Raw genomic sequence first — 24,446 nt, 5'->3', positions numbered from 1 at the left:
CCAACCCAATCTCCAATCCTATGTGTTTGTTTGTCGTTGTTTTTATCTTCTACTTACGAGTGAGATCATGTGGTATTTGACTTTCTCACTCTGACTTATTTCACTCAGCATAATACCCTCAAGGTCCATCCATGTTGTCACAAATGGCCGGATTTCATCATTTCTTATGGCTGAGTAGTATTCCATCGTGTATAAATACCACATCTTCTTTATCTGTTCGTCCCTTGATGGGCACCTAGGTTGCTTCCAAGTCTTGGCTATTGTGTATAATGCTGCAATGAACATAGGGGTGCAAGTATCTTTATGACTTTGTGTTTTCAAGTTCTTTGGATAAATATCCAGCAGTGGGATAGCTGGATCATATGGTAGATGTACCCTTAATTTTCTGAGGATACCCCATACTAGATTAGCCAAGTTTTAAAGCACTAATAATATCCAGTATTAAATGGTAAAATGTGTATACTGGAACATTTTATTAGGAAAAGTGATCTCACATATCCTATTCTCAACTAACAACTGTGAGTTAAAAATATACATAATCTGACTTAATACATAATCTTATTTTGGTGCATGTTTTTGGGAGGGGGACGTTTATTGTAGAGAAAAGCCAACAAGCCGAACCCAAGTAGACAAGTGTATGGCCATTGAGACTTTCTTTTTAAATAATAGTAAAGGATTTTGAAACAAGATACATATATGCCAAAAGGGTAATGGTCATATTAATTATAAAATATTAACATTGTAAAATATTACCCGGATATTAAAAATGCATTATACCTCTTACTATTGATGTGAAAGGATATAAATGATATACTAAAGGAAAAAATGGTACATTGCATATTTGTAAAATCCTGTTTTTCTGAGACAGCAGTGACTGAAGTCTCTATGTATGCCTATATATGTTGGCACACTTGTGTTTAAACATGAAGAGAAGTATGGGGTACCAGTGCTAATAAGGATCAATTCAAGGTAGCTACATTTGGAGGGAGAATGAGATTATTACCATTTTACTTTTATACAACATTATTTGGCTTATTAGAAAGTATACATATGACTTTTATAATTCAAAATGGACAATGCTTGAAATAACTGGCTATAACAATTAGATTAAATTAGAAGATTGTTATGACATAATATTTTATGAATAAAACAAAATGAATAGTATTATGAAGAAATAGGCTTATTTTAAAGACCAAAACAAAAGAAAGTGTATGTTTATTGTATATGCTAATTTGAGTTTATTTTTATTATTTTTTATTGCTTTGTTTTTTGAGTGGTACAAAAAGCATGATAGATTAAGAAACATTCCTGTCTTCCATGATATTTGTGGGAATGTAACTGGCGCAAGCATTCTGGGGATAATTAGGCAAATGCATATGAAAAGGCTTAAAAAATATTTATCTTTCTGATAAATTTAGCTTGCATGTTTATCCTGAGGAAATAATTCCAACATTTATTTGTCAAATAAACTTAGCAAAGATTTAGGAATTAGTGTGTTGCAACTTAAATATTTTATTGAGAGGTGAATTGATTAAAGGCACCATTGATACCACCAAGACTGATATGCAGCTAGTACTCACCGGCAATCCCAGTTTTTTATGTTGGCATCTGTTTCTGTTATTTGCTTTATGGCTATTGGTTGATGGTTGGCGCCCACAACGTGGCAGTTGTTAAATGCTCTAAATATTACCCCTGAATATAAACTTGTAAGAGGATAGTATACAAACATTAAAAGTAATATAGTAAAATGATGTTTCCCAACTTTAGTCATTTGCTGTTTCTCATTCAAGATTTTTGCCATATTCATGTGCCACCTGAATTAAGATTTTCTTAGTATATTTCCCTAAGTCCACTATCTTTTCAGAAACAGAAACCAATATTGCTTAATATGAATGAAGAGTAATGAGAAAAAATGTATACTCAAAACAGTGTTATTAATTTTGAGCTAGATAAGTCTAAGCATTATATAAAAAGGTGATTAGCAAAAATTAGATGATTAAGTCAGACTAAGACTGTCTTATATTATTAGAATGATCAGAATGATTAAAACAAAACAGAAAGCATAATAAAGTTTTGTCTGTAAGATTTAACATTATTTAGTCCCTTGTAAACAGCACGAAATTAGACTTTGCAATCATAACATCAGCTATATGTATCCTATATTTAAGGAAAATTTGAGGCATATTAGGAATGAAAGATATATTTGGCTTTAAGTAATAGAAGACACAGCGGCTTTAATAAATTATGTTTATTTTGCTCTTAATAAACATAAAATAAATAAAGGAGTCTAGAGGGAGGCAGTGCTCATCTTGGTTCAGAGCTGTTGTCTTTGTGAGCCTCTTTGCCTCTTTCTCATGCTCCCAAAGTGGCTACTATAGCATCAGCCTTCGTATCAATATGTCCTTCAGAGGAAAAGTAGAGCAAGGGGAGGAGAAAGAACCAAGCCAATTGGATCCATGTTATTTAATCAGAAAATCAAAAGTTTCCTGGAAGCCCTCCAGCTCCCTTCTCTTAAACCGTATTAGTCTGAACTGGATCATGCACTCACCCTACATGCTAAGGAAACTGGAAAATCAGGGAGTAGAACCATTATGACTGGCTTACTCCAATCCCTTCCAGGCTCTTGGATTTTTCAATACATGGCTGTTCTCACCATGACCTTTTCAGTAGGAAAAAGGGAGTGAATGTTAGATAACCGGACTGTAGGTAACTAACAATTTCCACCACAATCTACAAGGTATTCAGGACATATTTTAAAGTTAAAAAGAGCAATTTACAAACAATATGTACAGTATGATTTTGTTTTTCAAAAGGATTTAGTGTGTGTGTATGTACATGTGTTTACAAATGAAAATGTATGTATTATTTGTGTTAAAAGAAATGAAAGGTGACAATTGTTTTAAACTTAACTGTAAATACTAGATTTATAATATATTTTTAAAAATCAGATCAACATATTTTGTTGAATCAGATTTTGTTAGATTTTAGAAAATAGTCCAGGTTTTTGAAAGACCCTCATCTGCTCTCCTGGTATCTTAGTGTCCCAACTACCAAAATCTCTGTCTCCTGCAGGCAGCCCTGAGAGTTTCTTAACTGGGGTAAGAGGCATTATGTGCTTCTTGCTCATCAAACACGCCATTTCATTTGGGAAAATTTAAACTGTAGATAGAGATCTGACTTTCACCTTCCATTTATCCCTTCATAGCGGCATAAAGGGCTGCGAAGCCAGGGCAGGGCTTACAGTTTTGACACAAGGGCTTTCTCTCTTATCTAATTCTTCCAGAATCCAGGTTTGGTGGCCTTTAGACACAATGTAAGGTACATCTGTTTGATTTAACAACTGTATAAATGTTATTACTGTTGAAACAGAAAGTATCCTGCAAGAAACAGAATGGATTTCCAGCATCACATCTGTGTGTATTTATATGAATTGCATGGCCCTGTTGTTCTGTTCAGCTAGCTAAGTGGCTGGCTGGCTAATGGTGCCCTGGGATTTTAGTGCTTTTTAAACATTCTAGCACAAAGCAAGCAAGGCTTTTCCTTAGCTATTAGGGGTTTTTTAAAAAAAATACATATATATGTCTTTTTTTAAATTAATGATTAACCACAATGGTGATTCAACTTAAATTCAACTATGCATTGAATAAAAATTTCTGGAAACCAAGGAGATAACCTTCACACATACTTGATATTAAAACAAGGTCACTGGTCCCTGTCAGTAGTTACAAGTCACTCCAGAATCAGTAAGCATAAAAGGCCACTTGAGCTGGCATAGGATTGCTACTTTTTACTTAATGCCACTTGGTTTTCTCATTAACTAGTGGAGTCAGGGACTTTTCAGTCTTTTCTGAAATTTTAGACAGGTGTAAGGCCAACTTCAAAATAATGGCCATCTTGGCAGCTCTGCTGACTAGACTTTATTTATTACCTATACAACACAAGGGCACAAATGCATATATGCACATATATATTCATGCAGGTGGAGAGAAAAGGACTGTCTATACCACTGCATTAAAGGTTTTAGCACAGTCTAAAGCTATAACTATAATTATTTTAGATTAAAACTTCAAAATAAAACAAACTTCGTCTTTCCAACACCTGTATCTCTCTGCCCTGCTTATCCCGGGGGAACATCTGGACTCAGTGTTTAGAATTCATGATTGGAGCAAATTGAGAGCCAAGGCAGCCAGCATGAGGGAGATAAGATCCAATGAATCATTCATATCCGGGAGCTGAGCTGATTCATTTTGGAGCCATTGAAGTGGACACAGGGTTTTTCATAGAAGCCCAGGATAAAATACCTTCCAATTGTCAAACCAGATTCAGCAAAGAAGCAAATTATCTGAGCATCATTTAGAAAGTGTCAAAAGAAATGGCAACGTGTGGCAGCAGAGATTTTTGCGTTTCTAAACTGCATGATTTGTCATGATGGAATTTTAACCATTTTATTTTTTATAAGATATTCCAAGGATGAAACTATTACAAGTACTTCTCCCTTATGCTGACATTTAAGTGTTATTTATGTGTAAATGTGTGCTTCCCTTCTTTATATAGAATAATTAATTCCATAGAATTTACTTCTGAATATAATCATTGAGGTATAAAGTTATAATGAAAGGAAACTGGAGTGACAAGCAAGAAATCTGCAAAAATGACCCTGGATACGTTTGTCAGTTTGCGTAGAAGGAAGCAGGCTGTAGGGGGTGAGTCCCGCTTCCCACTTCACTGTATGCATACCCTTGCACAATCTCCTTCCTCTGAGGGTGGGCTGCACCTAGGAACTTGCTTCTAACCAACAAAATAATGGCAAAAGTGATGAGATATCACTTCTATGATTAGATTGCAAAAGACTCTGACTTCCATCTTTCTAGCTTTCTCTCTCTCTCTCTTCCTGGAACTCTCTCTTGCCTTCTGGTTTTTTTTCACTTTGCTGAAGCAAACTGTCACGTTGAAGAGACGCCTGTGGCAAAGAACTGCGAGAGGCCTCTGCCCAATAGCTAGCAAGGAAGTAAACCCAACAGCCCAGGAAGGACTGAATCCTGCCAACAACCACTGAGTGTGCTTGGAAGTGGATCCTACCCTAGGTTAACCTTGAGATGACTACAGCCTGGCTGCTACCTTGATTACAATCGGTGAGAGATCCTGAAGAAGAAGACCCAAGTAGGTTGTACCAGGATTCCTGGCACACAGAAACTGGAGATTCTAAATGTGCATTGTTTAAATTGTTAAGCTTTGGGGTAATTTGTCACAGGAATGGATAATTAATACATCCACCTGATCTCCCATGGATTCCCAAAGTCTCCACGTGCTCAACAGCTCCTGTCTCACAACCGAAAACTGCTGACGCTAAGTTCAGATACCCTGATGACCAAACAAATCTCTTGGTATAAGGCAGCTCTCACACTTGACCCATGCTTTTGGTCAAGTTGTCTAGAACCAGATCCTGACCTGGGTTAAGGATTATCTTGTGCAAGTGATTTACTCAAGAAGTCCTCCTGGAGATGCACGTAAAGGAGTGGGGACAGCTAGTTAGGGAAGAAGAAGACAAGCCACAGGGGAACTCGGGAACATAAGTTACTCTTCAGATTTGTCCTGCACAAAGGCAAGAGAAGTGGGCTTTCATACTCTCACAGCCCTTAGTCATGGGTAAAAGGTTCCCGGTTAGGAACAGAGGAGTGTAACCTCCCAGGCACTCTGTGCTCTTTGCGCTCATGGAAAAACAATTCTAATAGGCAGAATGCTGTGGCTGAACAGGGGTCTCAGGTACAGGCTATTGCAAGCAAAAGCACACTGAATTGAAAACAGGGAGCACTGAAATAGTAAAGCATGTTTAAGGAGATCTGGATGGAGTACAAGCAGTCTCACTACTACACCCTGTAAAAATCTCCCAAAGCGCAGCTCATCCAGCTCTGGTCTGCTGCAAGCACCCCTTTCCGCAGGACGCTGAGATGGGGGATCTTGCGCACCCACCACCCTCCTCCTCGCGACTTCCAGTCTGCGTAGGTAAGGCTGTGTTTTCTTCAGACCTCAAAACATGACAGAAACTTACACGATGCCTTGAATTGATAACGAAGTGTTTCTGAGCAGCAGCTGGTGAGCAGAGGGAGCTGAGCACAGATGTGGAGCGAGCTATCCCCACTGTGCCTCTCGAACTCCGAACATCCAGCTCTCTACACAGAACTAGAACCAGTAGATTCATCTAGTCCTTTTCTTAAAGTTTTTCTATTCACGATAATGAAAAAAATACATATTATCCTTCTTATTTCAAGCATGATGTGTTTGGTCATCAGTCAGTGGGCCTTTTAGTTTCATAAAGAATTCAGCTCACTAAAAAATTCTCTGATAGACACAAACACTGTGTAAATGAGTTACACGTGTCTTCTGAATGCCGATGTGGCAGGCTTTCCACAGTCCCACAAAGCACAGTTCCTGTAAGATTCCCTGCCCTTTAGTCACAGTATATAAAAATTAGAAGCAACCAAAGCCAGTGAGTGAAATGAAACAACAAAGGAGCCGAAGCAGCAGAGTGATAAAAGGCCACTCGAACAGTGACATCTTCCACACATGCCTTCATCTGGTGTCAATCTGCAGGTTGATTCTGTCACACAATAGAATCACATGTGCTGTCAAGCTACCTTCAGCCTCGGTCTGTCCATCTGTCAAAAGAAGTCACCTCTGAGGGGCTGGCCCTGTGGCCGAGTGGTTAAGTTCGCGCGCTCCGCTGCAGGCGGCCCAGTGTTTCGTTGGTTCGAATCCTGGGCGTGGACATGGCACTGCTCGTCAGACCACGCTGAGGCAGCGTCCCACATACCACAACTAGAAGAACCCACAACGAAGAATACACAACTATGTACCGGGGGGCATTGGGGAGAAAAAGGAAAAAATAAAATCTTTAAAAAAAAAGTCACCTCTGAGTGCTGTGAATGGCTGCACAATATTGGCCAGACAACTGATGTTACTGAGGGGAGGACAATCAAAATGTTTAACAGATCAAAACTGACAATCATCCACCACTCACTTGCTGGCTCTGAAGGAAGAACATTCAATACAACTTTGGCCAATTAAAGAGGATTGGGGGGCTCTCCCCGACAGAGGATTAATCCCAGGGAACAAAATCTTCAGGCACTTTCCTAGAAAAAACAGATAATGAAGTGAGGCTTTAGAATTGCTAACCTGCCAATCTGACATTTGGAGTCTACAGAAAGGTCTGACAGATCATTTTAACCCATCACATTTCAACACATTGCCATAGGTTAAGTAATTTTCTTTTCTTTCTCTGTTTCTCTATATCACTCTATTAGAGATAAAGGTTGTGAGTTTCACTTGCTCTCGGCGGAAAAAAATAAGGAACATCCCCAGAAGCCCCATGTACTAGGTGGAGGTTCAGGAATGATGAGGGTGAGAAAGAGATCAGGGTAAAGGAGAGTGTGTCAGTGCGCTCATAAGATCATAAGAGCAAAGTTTACATTCTGAATGTTACTAGCGTAAACCTTTCTGGGGTGGCCCAAAGCAGGCCTACAACTTCACATACAGGCATCTATAAGAATTTTCTTTTACTTTAAAAAAAATTCCTTTCTCTTCCTTTTTTCTATTCTCAAATTGAAAAACCCTCAGATGTTTCTCAGGAAGCAGATTTTTGGGTAAAATGCTAACACGCATTGATTTTTAATGGTGCTTCTCCGAGATTTTTGTACCTGGGTAATGAATCAGATGAAGATTAGTTTATTGCCATCACAGGCGTTTTACTTCCTCATTATCAGCATCTCTGGGCAGGTGTGACCTCTGTTTTCCCCAGGCTTTCTGGAAAAGGCTTGGCTCATTATTTTGAAGCACCTGGTCAATTGTTATCTTATTGCAATCATTTGCCTGCCATCATATTGTCACGAATCTTTAGAACACACAACTGATGTTTTTAATGTTTCTACTGAGTCAATAGTGTACCATTTATTACATATAGCCATGCACAAAATTTTCACTTTTTAATGGGTACTACAGACTGTATGGTGTTTTAGTTGTAAATGTTATTTTATAATGATGTTCTTCAAATCCCCTAGTCCTTGGACTATAATGCACCAAATTAAAAGAACAGTTTAGTAAGTGTAATGAAAAGGGTTATTTTATTGTCACTGCAATGGTACACCCTGGGAAAACAACTATTGATTTTACCTACAACTAATTAGGTGAGAGACCAAGAGGAAATAAATGTGAAAGCAGTGCTGGAATTAGCAGTGTGGAATTAGCGTCTGTCGTCTGTGGGAGACTCGCTGGCTCCAGCATTGGATTGTTCTCTCAAGAAAACAGCCATTGATGAGATCAGCCAGACAGTTTCCCAAGGAAAACTCTACCTCACAATTATTTTTCCTATTTTACTGCTTAAAAAATGGTATCTCAAAAACAAATTCTATCAGTATTACATTATTGAAAAACTTTCACTACAAAAAAAACTCATAAATTAATCATTTTTCTTGACATTATAAACCGTACACTGCAAGATTTGTTTGTATTAATATCTTATACAGAGGATATTTTCCCACACTTATTTATCCCTATTTGATTTGGAAACTAAAATTATGCATGTCACATCAAAGGGAAAAATTAAACGTATGTTTATATTCTTATTTTCCAGCTATTAAAATAATTTACCTATTCATCACTGCAAAAGAATTCGGAAAACAAATACATTCTGTCTTACATAGACAGACTCTTGTTATTTCATCTTTTCTAGATCATTATGAGCTTTGTCTGTTTTATTCACAAAATTCAAGTTCTGATGTTTTCCAACCTGAAAAGATATATGTAACTTTTCATCTTTAGCCCTTCGTGTTGATAAAATTATCATCAGTATCAATACATCAATGACTGCTTAGCTAACATACTGTTTTAAGATTTGTTAAAATTCCATTTTAAATAAATTAAAGAACATATTTTATATACTAGGTATAAGGCACAGCTTTAGGGAAATTAATAATAATAATAATAATAGAACAATTTCTATCCCCAAGAAGTTTAGGGCAGACTTACAAACAAAATTTGCAATAAAATGTAAGTACAACACTGAAGGTATGTCTGGTGCTGGTAGAACAGGAGAAAACATCAGCTCTGCATGGCTGGGGTCATTTATGGATGGCCTTTTGGAGGAGACCCTTGGGTTGGGTGTGAATCATGAGCAAATATCCTGCAGACAGTGAGGGTTCAAATATATTCCAGATAGAGTAACTGGGAAATTCAAAAACATGGCAGATGCTGGATAACTTAGTCGAGTATTGCCGAGGGGATCTAAGGACTAAATAGGGGCTTAAGCTACTTTGAACTATAAAGAACCCACCAATCCCAGGATCTTTGTCTCATGAATCTAATTTATCTCTAAGGAAACCAGGCTTTTTGGGGTATGCAATACATCAGTAAAATCTAAATATTTGTTCTTGTTAACACAACTTGGAGATGATAGTAATAGACAATATGATTAGGAAGATAATAATCTTTATGAAAGAGGAAATAATTTTCACCTGTTTCTCTGGAAAAATTTATTATGCTAAAACAATCACCTGAGGAATTCAAAAATTGTAGATTCTGCATACAATACCATAACTATTAAATAAAAGTTTGGGGGCATAAGAAATTACACTGTTAATAAACTCTCTGGTTGATTTTTGTCATGTGATCCTTAGAATACACTTTGAGAAACACTGGTCTAAGGGATATTAACCAAAAAACCAAACTAAATAAAAGAATAAAAACAAATACAAGTCAAAACTACAATAAGTTACATCCTCATACTCACTAGGATGTGTAGGATCAAAGAAAAAGAAAATGTGTTGGTGAGGACATGGAAAAATTGGAACACTTGTGCACTGTTGGTGGGAACGTAAAATGGTACAGCCACTGCAGAAAAGAGTATGGCAGTACCTCAAAAAACTAAACGTAGAGGGGCCAGCCCTGTGGCACAGCAGTTAAGTTTGCACATTCTGCTTCGACGGCCTGGGGCAGGGGCATGGGAGGATCAGTGGCAGATGTTAGCTCAGGGCTAATCTTCCTCAAAGAAAAAAAAGGAAACTAAATGTAGAATTACCATATGATCCAGCAATTCTGTTTTTGGGTATATATCCAAAAGAATTGAAAACAGGTCTTGAAGAGATATCTGTATACCCATGTTCACAGCAATATTATTCACAATAGCTAAAATGTGAAAGCAAATCAATTGTCCATGGATGGATGAGCAAAATGTGGTGTATGCATACAATATATTATTCATTGGTATTAATTTCTTTCTTAAAAGGAAGAAATTTCTGACATAGGCCACAACATGGATGAACTTTGAGGATATTATGCTAAGTGAAATAAGCAAGTCACAAAAAGACAAATCCTGTATGATCCCATTATATGAGGTACTTAAAGTAGTCAAAAATTATAGAGACAGACAGTAAGATGTGGTTGCTAGGGGCTGTGGGAACAGCAGAATGAAGGGTTATTGTTTGATGGGCAGAGTTTCAGTTTTACAAGACGCAGAGTTATGGAGATGGATAGTGGTGATGGTTGACCCATGTTACGAATGTACTTAATTCCACTGAACAGTATGCTTAAAAAAGGTTAAAATGGTGCATTTTATCTTATGTGTATTTTATCACAATAAAAACATTGAGAAAAACAAATAAACAAACAAAAAACAGGAGCAGTTATCTGTTGATTACATGCCAATGACCAGTTCAACATCATCTTCTCCATAAATATTCTTACTGTAATTATTGCGTTTGTCACCCTATGGTATAATTGCCTTTTACTTGCATATATGCCTAACTATATAATTCCTTGAATCCAGGCTTATCTTTGCAAATCCAGTCCCTAGAATAATGCATAGTTGATACACAATAAACATCTATTAAATTGATTGCTAATAGTTTGACACTATAATATAAAGACTGACAAGAAAGAAAAAAGAAAAAAAAATTAGTTGAATGAATCCAGAGAATGAGTCCATAAGCAAGCCTCAGAGAAATGCAAATGGCCACCTTCTTACTGTTCTGACTGCAAAAAAACGACAAAATTTTTAGAACACCATTGCTATGCTCTTGTATATGATGTAATACTCAATTTTAGTGTGGTCAAAAAAGAGCTCAGAATCAAATTTTAGCTCTCTTTAGCCAATTAAATGTAAATATCAGGGCACCTGTCAACTTTGCAAAATTACATCTTTGGAACTTCATCACTATCATTATGTGTGAATGAATGAGTAGATAAACTGCTTGCTGGATGTACAGTGGATAATTTCCTGAGAAAGAGTGAGAAAAAATATTTTTCAATAAAATAATAAATTTAAACTCCATAGTGTGGCAGGATACACAAAGAAATTGTGTAAATTAATTTCCAAAGTGAAAAATAATCCCGTAAAGAGAACAAATGACATTTTGATTAGATGAACATTTTCGTGGGTGAATTTTGCTCAATGGCAGATATGCCTCTACACAAAGGTGTGGAGTGATCCCAGCACTGCACTGACAAGATTGCCTTCATGCGGTTTTGTGAGATTAGGGAGAGTTTAGAGCTAAGGAAGTTTCAGAAGGGAAAATATAAAACAATTAAGAACAAAGATAGTCTCTTAATATAAAACAGTAAACTATCTTCTAAATGTTGGCAATAAACAAGTGAACAGAAGAAATTCGAAAAATCAATTTCCATGTATGATACTGCTAAAAGATTCCAACTTTTCCTTGAATAGAAAACAATCATTTCAACAAACTACATTAACACATAATTAAAAATCTCCTAAAATCAAATTCCTTAAAAAGTAATGATGACCCTTGTTTTCCTAGATGGTTTTTTTATATTTCTATACACTTGTGAAGTTAACTATTTCTTTATGTATAAGAAAGGAAATGCATGTCTAGAATAGACTGAATATGTAACGGCAAAAGACTATAAATCTGATCATCATCTTTATCAGGGGCAAGATACTAGTATTGAAAAATTACCACTGTAGTTGCTTCAGTCCCAAGCATGTAAAAATGCAGTTTCCCACATTGTAGCCACCTGTATGGTACACGATAGAAAAGATACTGAGGCTCAGGGTCCTGCTAAGGGCTTCTGCTATTGCTACATAAACATAATGTACAGTAAATAGTCAAGAAGTAAAGGTTTGAACTTGAGACCTGAAGTAATTTTTACCCATTCTTTCTGCTATGGTGAAGTGTGGACAATATGAGAATTTTATCTTAATAGGAAAGATTAAAACTTGAATTTAAACAAACTCCACAATAAGTTTTATCTCCTTTCAGATTCTTACTGTCTTTCAACTGTATTAATGTCCCTATCTTTGTTCCCTTTATAGCTAATTATAACAATTAATTTGAGTATTAATAAAACAAACTTCAAAGTATCTTTGTTCCAATTCGATTAAATGGGAGCTATTTAGTTTCTTTAATTATTAACATAAGTGCTTGTGTAGGGAATTCTTATAAGCCAATATTAAACATGGATATACGTGTGTATGTACAGACACCCACATACACAAAAATCTGAACGTGTAAGTAAAAGGAGGCACAGTTATTTATACCATAAAATGATTGTCTTCCGCTGAACAGCAGATTCGTTTAAAACGTCTAGCTTTCTTTATGCCTTTTAAATATGCCATTAGCAAAACAGAGAATTGCCTTTGTCCAATATGCCTTTCTTCAGTAAACTGGTGTCAGTGAGATTCAGACCTTTGAGCACCCCATCTTGTACCATCTGAGAACAGGGAGGTTCAAATGCCACTTTCCCTGCATCCAGAACGTGCTTGCTATTTGAACAGCTCCAGGAACCATGGTAGAAGGACACCACACTCTGCTGCTGCCATGTTAGGGAAGGGAAGGACACTGAAAGAGTTTATATGTTTTTTTTTATTTTCCTTTATTTTATTTTATTTATTTATTTAATTATTTTTGGTGAGGAAGATTTGGTGAGCTAACACCTATTGCCAATCTTCCTCTTTTTGCTTGAGGAAGAGTGGCCCCAAGCTAACATCTTGTGCTTATCTTCCTCTATTTTGTATGTGGGATGTTGCCACAGCATGGCTTGATGAGTGGTCCACGACCAGGAACTGAACCCATGAACCCCAAGTTCCTGAAGTGGAACACGCCAAACTTAACCATTGCACCACTGGGTTGGCCACTATATATATATATATATATATATATATATTTTTTTTAATTAGACATTATGTCTTTGTTGTGGTTTTAGGAAGAAATTTAGACAGGCATTTTGCCTCAATTTTCTCTTTTGAACTAGAACTTGGAATTGTTTTTAAAAGGTCTTAGATCTGATGTGTAAAATTTGTCCTCTAATTTAATACATTTCATGAATCTCACTCTCTTTCCCTTCTCATTTTGCATGTGTACTTTTCCTTTCACACATTAAATTCTATCGTTAACATGTTCCACATTCCAAAAAAGAAGTAATTTTCATAAAAACTTATGGTACCACACAGAAAAATGCTAAAGATAAATAAGAAAGATATTTCAGGTACTCTACAACCAAAAATTTGTGAAGACTTTTTATGAGAAGAAAAATATATATATTCTATATGACTTTTAAGGAAAAAATATTAATCCAACGAAAGCAAGTCAGTAGCATATTTTGGTGTAACCTTGATAAGTGTGAAAGAGTTAAGGAAAGGACTAGCTAGAAGAACTCTACATTCATTGCGAAGGAGTTTGGACTTGATTCTGAGAAGATGAGTGACGTGATAACATCTGTGTGTTTGGAAAGGTAATTTGTAGTTAGTGTGATTAATCATTGATCAATGGTCTGAGTTGCTACAAGCAGGAAGTCAATGAGGAGGGTATTGCTAGAATTAAGGTGAAAGAGGACAACAGATAAGAACAAGGGGGAGGAGGTGAGAATGGAAGAGGAGAGAAAATGGTTGGGAAGAGTGGGAATCTCTTTGGATATATTAATTTGGAGATTCTATAGCAATAAGAGTGCAAAACTCAAGAGAAAAGATGAGGTATCGATATGAGAATCATGACATCAGACTACAGATACTGGCGTTACGCCACACAGAGTAAGAAATAAGGGGAACAACGATATTTAATAGGTAGATAGAATGAGGGCAACAGGAGACAGGAAAACATGTAATCCTTATTTAGCATGTTTTTCTCTGTCATCTTGCATACGCATACCTATTTCACTTTTACAAATAACCTATGACTAGCATAAATTGACCTTTTGAATCTCAATATTTTTGTCACTAAATATCTGAAGAGCGAGTAATTCTTTTTTGTTAATATCTTGGTAAATCACAGGATGGGGGAGAGAAAGAGACAATTGAATTTTGTATGTTTCCAATATAAAACTGAAGTAAACAGTTGTCATCATAATACGATATTTTCTCAAAGGTTTCCACATACACACACATTTTTTTCAAGGACCCACCTGAATTATTTCCATTAGAGTCATTCATTTAGGCTAAGTAATTATTTTCAACAGGCTCTCGTGTATGTAAGTGTCTTACTCCTTTAGCTTGTAAATTGTGATGAACAATTTTCTGTTAGTTAATAAAGAATATTGGGGAAAAAATCCTGAGGAAATGTGGCATATGATGGATATTTTTATAGGAGGGGCAGAAAGAACAGATTATAGCTCTAACATCCTTCTTAGAGAGAAGCCTATTGAGTTAGGCAATTAATTGGCAGGGCCTAGACCCCTGCAATATGGGAAGTTCTGGGAAGCAAAGCAATGTAGCTGGTCAAGAACCTGATGGCCTCACTTCAAAATTCTGGTTTTATCACTTGCTAGCTATGTGATCTTGGGCAAGTAATTTAACCTCTGTGTGGCTAATCCATGAAACAGAGATAGTTATGGTACCTACCTCCCAGAACTACTAGAAGAATGACAGAATATTTGGGGTATACAGCACTTAACAAAATGCCTGTCTCAGTAAATTATGTCTATTATTATTAAAGAATCTGATAAAAAGGATTAAGATAGTTGAAACAAAATGGAAACATATTGAATAAAAATTCACAATATATGTTAAATTAAAATATTGAGGAATTATAAAGTGAGTGACTGAGAACCATAGACTGTAGCCCCCTTTATCCAAGGTTTCACCTTCTGAGATCTCAGTTACCTATGGTCCTCCATGGTCTGAAAATATAAAATGGAAAATTCCCAAAATAAACGATTCATAAGTTTTAAATTGCACACCATTCTGAGTAGTGGATGAAATCTCACCCCATCCCACTCCGTCCCCCGCCAGGTCATGAATCATCCTTGTCCACTGTATCCACACTGTATAAGCTACCAGCCCATTGGTACTTGGTAGCTGTCTCAGTTATCAAATTGACTGTCAAGGATCACAGTGCTTGTGTTCAAGTAACCCTTATTTTACTTGATAATGGCCCCAAAGTACAAGAGTAGTGATGCTGGCAATTTGGATATTCTCTTACTGTGCCTAATTTATAAATTAAACTTTGTCACAGGTACGTACATATAGGAAAAAAACAGTATATATAGGATTCGATACTATCCATGGTTTCAGGCATCCACTGGGAGTCTTGGAATGTACCTCCCATGGATAAGAGAGGACTACTGTATGTCAGAGACTAACAATTAATAGATATAAAGAACAGAACCTCACAATGCCCTATACATACTAAATGATCAATGCTAAAAAATGAATGACTCAAAAGGTACCCTACATTTGAAAGTAAGTTAGTAGAATGAAGAAATGAGAAAAAATGTAATTAGTAAATCAGGAAAAAAATGCAGATAGATATATTTTTAAATTACATTTACTGTTTTGTGAAACATTAACAAAGAAACCCATATGCATCTATTCCTAAACTAAGAACTGGAGAAGATGAAATTATCAATGAATAATGTAAGGGATGTGGTCAGTCTTTAGCAGTGTTGATACAGTATCTCTTTAACTATCTTCCCATGTAATTTAATCATCTCCAGTGAGGTTTCTCACATGCCATTACCAGTGACAGTCACCTATGTTTAAAATGTGAATTTAGACACTAATGCTGTCTCCATAGTGGTCTATTCTTCAACAAAAAGGCTAAGAAAATTTCAAAAAAGAATGTCAAGTTCTTCATATTAACTTACCTAAAAATCTCAACTATTTATCTAATGCCAGCAAACCAAACACTGAGTATAGTTTCCATTCTTGACTTTCAGTATAAACGGCATTCTGTCTGAACCAATTTTAGCTAAGGAGGGCTGTTAATGACAGCCTGAGTTTTACATGTCTGCATATGTAACTATTTAAATGTATTACTACTCTGCAGTATGATCCAAAATTCTAGAGTTAGAATATGTTTAAAATCTTCTTTGAGGGGGATCACTTCCACAGCCCTTGAGGCAATTATTTATCAATTGCAATAAACTGATGATTTTGCCCTAAGATAAGGTGACATAAACCAGATTATATTTGATTTGATTTTGCAGAGTTCACATAGCAGTTCTAATTAACAATCAAATAGTTGAGATTCAACTCTCTTCAGGCAAACCTCCAAAATCTTTGCGGGGAGAGAAAGTCATTAGCCGTCACTGAATTTTACTTTGTCTTTTTTTCCTTTGCTCTGTCAAATGTCAAAGTGATAAATCAGGAATTTGAAAACCATATCGAAAAAAGCAAGTGCATGTTGTTTCAGGCTCGTGCCCACACCACATCAAGATTCACATCTGCAGAAAAACTCCTCGACCGAGATGCTGTGCAGCCTACCATTGAGATGCGAGGCACTGACTTGTTCTTCCTGTCATTTTCAGTCACTCATTCAGGTTCAGCAGGGACCCGTCAGATATAAAGATAGAATGACAAAATAAGCCTGCAATCATGAGTTGCTACAGCACGGGCGCATCACTGTGTCCACTGTATGGCATTTTGACAGGGCTTATCACACAAGGGTAAAGACTGATATTAATAGACATTTCAATAAATTATTTTTTTAAAGGTTACCGCTATATGCTTTCACAGGAGAGTATCAAGGATGAGCAAAGGTAAGTCATTTAAAGTGACACTAGCAAAAAAAAAAAAAAAGACTGAGTTGAAAACAAAAGTAAGGTTTTCTTAAAAATATTAGTGAGGATTTTTGCATCTAAGTTCATCAGCACGATGAAGTGTATTTCAGAAATTGATAAATAATAATGTACAGCCAAAATAACACAATGTCATAAACCATTATAATACAAATAAAATTACTTAAAAAATTATGCATGAAAATGATATCCACCCTCCACTTGTCGCCTTGAAAACTCCACATTAGTAAAAGCAAATGCAACATCAGTGGCGTGTTTTATCCGCATGGCCCCTCCTGAACCCAAGCCTCACTAGTCTGTCTGCCTGTCCTGTGTGTCAACTGTTACTCAGTCCTTTGTTCTGCTCTGTTTCCTTTCCCCTCCTTCAAAAGGATAAAGGAAACAAAGCTGAATATCAAATTGAGTGTCAGCTCCTCTTCAAGCAGGTTAAGAGGCATAAAAATGTTAGTTCATGCAAGAAAACAGCTGAAATCTTTACATGGGATTTGAATCTCCTGAGAACGAATCTTCCTGGAAACTCCTTGAAAAGTGGCATGTCGCATCTGCGTGTCTGTCTCATCCTTGTCTCACAACGACTGTGGTTTATATCCACAAGAACAACACGGAGCTTCAGATGGTTCTGGTCAGCCAGACTTTTTTTGTAACATGCTGTCACATCTGGATTGTTTGAGAGACCAATCAAAAATAGTCATGAGAGCCAAGAATAGAAGTTCAGTCATTAAAAATGACGTAAGCTTCAATAACATGCTTCCCTAAAACAACAAATATGATCGTTTTAATACCTATTGCTACACGAAAAAAAAACCCTCCTTTAAGGGAAAAACAGTATCATAAACTTAAAACAGTGAGACTAGCTACACAATGATAAAAAGATAAAACTGCACAATATTTAGTTGTTCTATATGAAATTGCTGACATCACTTGGGTTTCTGCCGAAGAAATGCTAGTTTCATGTGATTTGGTCTAATATTAAAATGTTGTTGATATGAATAACGTCTTCAAAGATCTTGTATGCATGATTTATGCTGTAAATAGAATCATTTACTTTCATCATTAGACATCCATGTAAATCATTATTTTCCAAAATTCTTCCAAAGTAGGAACCTTCATCAAATTACCTATAAAACTGCCTTCCTTTTTTTTATTTGTTCTCCTCTTCTTTCACACTTGTGTGTCTATAGAAAACCTAGATGGGATTTAGAAATTGCACCTAATTCCAGTAATATATCACCTGTAGGAAAGAAAAATCTATTTTGTGCAACTTGAGAAATACACCTCAGTTTGGTTGGGAATTCAAATATTGTTAGTGGAGATTTATTTGCCAGAAAGCAGGTAAACTTTCCCCAAAAGTCAAAGCTTGAGCCAACTATGCTGCAAGACACAGCTCTCTAACCAGGGCAGCTACACCTGGGAAATAATTAGAACTCTGGTCTCTGACATCCAGCTCACTGGTTAGAAGTAGGGCTTGCAAAGATGCCTGTCCAACACCCAAATCCTTTATTACTTCATGAATAAATGTTAATTGCCAGACCAGAGGGGCAGGTAGGTGAAATCTTCTATTTAACGTGGTCTCTGCATAATTGACAAGAATAAAACATTCCCTGTTTCATGCCACGCTATTCAGTTAGCAAGTTACCGCAACAAAATGTAAAATTATACAATGGATGTGTGAAGTGGTTAGAGTTCGCAAACAATGGGATTCTCCTGTCTCATGGCACAACAAGCAGTGTTAATAATAAGTCACATGCACACATATCTTTATAGATAAAAGTCAGGTTATCAGAAGTATTAAATACCTGTAAGGGTAAAAGTGAATTACAGATACCCCCTTCTCTTGCTTTTGGTATATTTTCAGACTCTAATAAAGCTGCATATTTTCTATTGTGTTTCATTGATCTTTACATCAATATTACACTATTACTGAAGTTTGAGAAGAGTCTTGAAGTAAGGTATTTTAAATTTCCCAACTTTCTTCTTCTATTTTCAAGACTCTTCTGGCTATTCTAAGTCCTTTGAAATTCTGCATATATTTAAAGTCAGCCTGTCAATTTCTACAAAAAAATTCTGCTGGAACTTTTATTAGCATTGTATTCAATCTATAGGGTAATTTAGGAGAATGACCAGCTTACAATATTGAGAGTTCCAATTCATTAACATGGTATATATCTTTGTAATTCTTTTTTTTTTTTTTTGAGGAAGATTAGCCCTGAGCTAACATCTGCCGCCAATCCTCCTCTTTTTGCTGAGGAAGACTGGCCCTGAGCTAACGTCTGTGCCCATCTTCCTTTACTTTATATGTGGGACGCCTGCCACAGCATGGATTGACAAGTGGTGCCATGTCCACACTGAGATCTGAACCGGCGAACTGGGGGCCGCAGAAGCGGAACGTGCAAACTTAACCACTGTGTAACCAGGCCGGCCTCTCTTCGTAATTCTTTTTTAATGTCTTTAACAATACATTGCAATTTTCATTATATATGTATTGCACGTATTTTTTAAAATTTTCCCTTGAGTATTTAATGTCTTCTGATGCTATTTATAAATGGTATCTTCAAAAATCCATTTCCAAAAGTTTCTTGCTAGTCTGCAGAAATGCAATTTTTAAAATATTTACTTATATACTGTGATTTTGCTAAGTTCACATATTACCTAGCAGCATTTTTGTAGATTCTTTAGTATTTTCTATATACACAGTCATGTCACTTACCAATAATCACAGTTTTCTTTCTTTCTTTTTAATCTGTATGCACTTTATTTATTTAGCCTTATTGAACTAATCAGGACATCCAATACAAGGTTTCATAGAAGTGGTGTGATATCCTTGCTTTTAGGTGAAAATCATTTCCTTGAGGATTTTCATAAACAGTCTTTACCAGATTGAAGAAATTTTCTTCTCTTAATATGTTATTAAGAGGGGTTTTTTCCTTGCCATTAATGAGTATTGAATTATTGCAAATATTTTTACTTTACCTGGTGGTGCAGCAGTTAAGTGTGCACGTTCTGCTTCGGTGGCCCTGTGTTCCCCAGTTTGGATCCTGGGTGCGGACATGGCACCACTTGTCAAGCCATGCTGTGGTAGGCATCCCACATATAAAGTAGAGGAAGATGGGCACGGATGTTAGCTCAGGGCCAGTCTTCCTCAGCAAAAAGAGGAGGATTGGTGGCGGATGTTAGCTCAGGGCTAATCTTCCTCAAAAGAAGGAAAAAAAGATATTTCTCCCCTATTCTATTAATGTGGTGAATTATATTGATTTTCCGATGTTAAATCAACTTTAAATTCCTGGTATAAAATCCACTTGATCATGACTTTTTAAATATGATCCCACATTCCATTTCCTAATATTTTCATTAGGATTTTGTGTCTATGCTTATGAGATACATTATTTGTAATTTCATAGTAATGTTTTTTTTCTGATTTTGATGTCAGGGTAATGCAGGCCTTATAAAACTAGTTGGAATTTACTCTCTCCTTGTTAATTTCTGGAAGAGTTTGTATAAGATTGATATTCTGTCTTCCTGAAACAGTTGATAGAATTCACTAATGAAACCTGGTAGATCTGGAATTTTTTTTTTTTAAAGATTTTATTTTTTTCCTTTTTCTCCCCAAAGCCCCCCAGTACATAGTTGTATATTCTTCGTTGTGGGTCCTTCTAGTTGTGGCATGTGGGACGCTGCCTCAGCGTGGTTTGATGAGCAGTGCCATGACCACGCCCAGGATTCCAACCAACAAAACACTGGGCCGCCTGCAGAGGAGCACGCGCACTTAACCGCTCGGCCACGGGCCAGCCTCTAGATGTGGAATTTTTTTAAAAAAATATATAGGGATGTTTTAAATTATTAATTCAATTTATTTTACAGAAAAAGAGAGAACTAAGGATTTTCTGGGTTTGTTTTTTTCTAGTTTCAATAGGTAATATGTGCCTTTTAAGAATTTTTCAATTTTTATCGAGGTAGACTTTATTGTCATAAGGTCATTTGTAATATTCCCTATTTTTCTTGTAAGTCTGTAATATTTGTAATATTGTTTACTCTTTTATTCCAGATGTTGACACTTTGTTTTCACTCTTTTTTCATTTGATCAGTTTAGATATTTTGTCAGACATTTAAATTATACATACCATAAACTCCAGAATACATGGATATTATATTTGCTGTAAGTAGCCAATTATACATTTAAAAATTAAAAACTGTGAAAGAGATACATCTTCCATTATCCGTGTCTTTTGGCACTCTTCATTTCTACGCATTCCTTTGATATTCTTTCAGCTGCAGAATTTCCCATTATCATTTCAGATAGTGCAGTATAGCTAGCAATTAATTCATTTTTTTGGTCTGAAAACGTCATTATTTTACTGCCACTTTCCAAGATTATATATGGAATTCTAGGCTGATAGTTTTAATTCAACTCATTAACAGTGTCATTTCTTTGTCTTATTGTTTACATAATCAATGATAGGAAGTCTACAGTGTTGTTACTCTATCTATTACATGTCTTTTTTTTATAGCCATATTTGAGATTATGGATTTATCATTTGTTTTCAGTAGTCCAATTACAGTGTGCCTTGTTGTTATCTATATGCTGTTTCTCTTGTTTGGGGTCCTTTGAGCCTCTTGAATTTCTGAGTTCATAGTCTTTACCAAATCTGGAAAGCTTTTAGGCGTTTTTTCAAATACTTATTCTATGCCCACACTTTTACAGACTCAAATCATGTGTGTATTGGACTGTTTGATGTGATTGTCGAGGACACTAAAGCTCTATTAATTGCTTTCAGGTTAAAAAAAATATTTTTGTTTCAGGTTGGATAGTTTTTATTTTCCTGGCATCAAATTCATTGATCTTTTCATCCATAGCATCTTTTCTGGTCCTAGGCCCATGCAGTAATTTTTTCTTTTTGGATATTGTATTTTTTCAGTTGTCGAAGATCTATGTTTTATAGTTTCCTCTCATTGTGTTAACATCTCCCTTTAAATCCTTTCATATGTTAATAGTAGCTATCCATGAGTATATCTATTTTGGCTACTTTTATTAATTGATTTTTCTTCTAATTATGGATCATGATTTTTGCTTCCTTGTATGTGTCATAATTTTTTATAGGATATGGGACATTGTGTAGTGTCTTAATTTCATTATCCATTATTTGTTTACTTGCTTGCTTTTCCAGATAAGCATTAATTTATTTTGCTATCAGCTTGATTTTTCAATTACTTTACTTCTGTGTCATCTGAATGATGATGATGATGATAATGATGATGATGATGACTTTACCTTACATTAGCTTTTCTCCAGAAAGAGTTTAAGCCTCCTCTTAAAGAAAAGAAAAAGGGCATTTTGGGATTCTCTGCTAAATGTCTCAGGTGTTTAACAAGGTCTCTCTGTTTTGTTAGGTCTCTCACATCTCCCAATCCTATGCAAGAACTAGGAAGTGTTCCATTCATAGACTATTGGTAATTGTTCTTTTCCTGGTAGTTTTTCTTTTTCTGACCACATAGAGGCTTCCTTTCACATGCCAGCATCAGGATTCTGCAACAACTCAAAGGAACGCCTATGCAGATTTAGTAGCTACTTTTCTGTGTATGTTCCTGCTGACAAATGGTTTGCTCTGCATTCCCGTTGCTTTAGTTTACCTGAATGCTAATATCCATCTCCTCAGTTTGGCAAGACCACTGTGTTCTGCATGAGTCCCCTTCCTGTCTGTGCTTTGGTAAATTCCTCCAATCAAAAAGTTAGACAGTTGCAGGGCTTCCTTCACTTGTTCTCTGCTCTCAGAGTTCACAGTCCTGTGCTACCTCGTGTCCAATGCCTGAAAACAGGATTTATTTTTCATTTATTTTGTTCAGTTTTCTAGTTGTTTATGAGGGAGGGCTGGTTCAGCTCTCGTTAATCCTTATGGCTAAAAGAGGAAGTCCCACAGAATAATTTTTAAATGACAGATTTATTTGATCTAGATAGGGCTTTATGAAGAACTATGATTAAAAAGAACGTTTAGAGTAGCAAAAATAAGAAGAAAGAAGGTGTGCTGGTGGAATCTGAATAAACATAAGTGACTGGCAATGAGAAGAAAGTAAAAGCGACGGAGGTCATTCAGTAATGCTTTATTTGGCATGACTAATGAAACACACCCTAAATGATTGTTTCTTCCCTTTTTTTATGTACTAGATTAGATTTATTTTTCCTTCAAGGTATTAGGAGATAATTTAATGAAGCTATTAGGTGGTATGGCTATTTTAGTCAGCGTTAATAATAGCAGAGAGAGTTTCCACCATGTGATTGATATTTTGCTCCTGAAAACCAGTGGCAAATTAAGGACTATTAATAATAGTGCTTCTAGTGTTAGCAATTCCAGTAATAATCATAATATCATTAGGAAAACAAGTTTTACTCTTCAAAGTGATTTTATATATAATATTTTATTAATCTTCTTGGGCTACCACAATAAAATACCCAGACTGAGTGGCTTTAACAGCAGAAACTTATTTTCTTGGAGTTCGGGAGGTCCAAGATCATAGTGCCGGCAGAGTTCATTTCTGATGAGACCTCTCCTCCTGGCTTGCAGACTGCCACCTTCCAGGTGTCCTCACATGACTTTTTCTCTGTGCACAGGCACAGGAAGAGAGAGAGTGCTCTCTAGTGTCTCTTCCTCTTCTCAGATGGACACCAGTCCGAAGGGGTTAGGGAGCACCCTTATAACCTCATTTAATTTTAATTACCTCCATAAAGGCCCTGTCTCCAATTACCGTCATGTTGGGGGTTAGGACTTCAACATATGAATTTTGAGGGAACACAATTCAGTCCATAACAAATATCTTATTTGATGATCACAGTTTATTTCTTTATTTTAAGATATTGGTCTATATTTTGTATAGTTACACAGTTTTTGCATTACAAAGCAAATATAAAGAACTCATTTTCAAAAATACTACACTGATTGCACAGATGTTTCTTATTTTCAAATTTTTAATACTGAAATATGTTATACAGAAAAAGTGTATGAAGACTATATGTAGTGTTTAAAGTAAATACTAATGTGAACACTGCTGTTCCTATGATTTAGGAACAGAATTTTCATGTTCCTTAGACACCACATCATCCAAATCCAAGCCATGGTAGTCTCCTCCATCCCACCACATCTCCTCTCTCCCCAAAGATAACTTTTATCTTAAATTTTACAAGAATTTCCTTCTTATTTATAGACTTATTTAATGTTGCCTATATTTAATTTCTATAAATGGAATAATGCTGTGTGTAGTTTTCTGAGGCTTTCCTTTTTGCTTAACATGTTTTTGAAATTCATTCATTTTATTCATATAGCTGTAGTCATTCATTTCCAATACTATATAATATTCTATTGCTTGTGTACAGTATCATTTATAATTTATAATACTGATGAAGATTTGGGTTGTGTTTCTTATTGCTTCTGTAATGAATA

The sequence above is a fragment of the Equus asinus genome, chromosome 1 (genome assembly GCF_041296235.1).
Source record: "Equus asinus isolate D_3611 breed Donkey chromosome 1, EquAss-T2T_v2, whole genome shotgun sequence".
In the NCBI taxonomy this organism is placed as follows: domain Eukaryota; kingdom Metazoa; phylum Chordata; class Mammalia; order Perissodactyla; family Equidae; genus Equus; species Equus asinus.
Note: the sequence above shows the minus strand (reverse complement) of the source record.